The sequence below is a fragment of the Cherax quadricarinatus genome, chromosome 5 (genome assembly GCF_038502225.1).
Source record: "Cherax quadricarinatus isolate ZL_2023a chromosome 5, ASM3850222v1, whole genome shotgun sequence".
Classification (NCBI taxonomy): domain Eukaryota; kingdom Metazoa; phylum Arthropoda; class Malacostraca; order Decapoda; family Parastacidae; genus Cherax; species Cherax quadricarinatus.
In genome coordinates, this window is record NC_091296.1 from 2677856 (window position 1) to 2678931 (window position 1076).

The following is a 1076-nucleotide window of genomic DNA, read 5'->3' on the forward strand; positions in this document are numbered from 1 at the left end:
AGACTACAGTTCTAATTCTGTGAAGTATAGTATATGCTTGTAATATTAAATCCAGAAAACTAATAGTGTATCCTACAGTACTCTCAATGTGTTTCAAAAAAGTACTGCATATGTAGCACGTTTAATTTCAGACTCTGATAACACAATCAACATTTGTGCTTCACAAAATTTTTGAACATCTGCCAGACACTACCTACTAACTGTGGCTCTTTAAAAATCGCCTACCTACGCGCAGGAAGTCATGGTTCTACAAGTCTACGATTACCTGATGTATCACAGCATGCGTACATCTAAATACTAGCAGGCATCACTCTAGGCACGGTACTAGAACACGCAGAGCTACACAACTGTGGCGGCACCCAGTGTTTGCATAATGTACAATAACCAAGTCTTCTCTGATAACTGAAGACCAGTCTATGTAGAAAACAAATTTAGCTTCAGTGTTTGTATTAATTATTCAACAAGCCACTTAACATAAATTGTTATTTCTACATATGAGGCAATTCAGCTATATGTACTTGGCTCTAGTTTAAGAATTTGTGGTACACCCCTAGCATTTTGGACACGGTTTTGGCACATGAATTTGAGCTATCCCTAACTCACAGCCAGAGTGACTAGGACGTGGAACCAGTGCTCTTGGCCGTGGAGAGATGCTGAACCCTTCTTCACGCTCACTCTTTCCTTAACCAATACGTCTATGGCACCAGAAATGAGGTTATTTACACTAATAGCACATTTACAATTCAGTATTGCTATGTTATTTATAATCTAAAAGGCAAGGCTTCAGAGAAGTTTTGTTATGAGAGTAGGTCAGGTAATGGAGGTCAAATCTTTTATAGTATTTCTAGTGTCAGCCATCAGCATCAAGGAAAGAACATCCCCTCGAAAATTTTATTTATTATTTACAAATATGTCAACTATATATAAATGTAAATGTGTGTGTGTGTGTGTGTGTATGCATGTATACACATATACATGTACATATACACATACACAGTGAACATTCATAATTCATGCAGGTTACGGTCCTGAAACTGCACTTTCAATGATTTCTGTTGAATTTTTTTTTTTTTTTT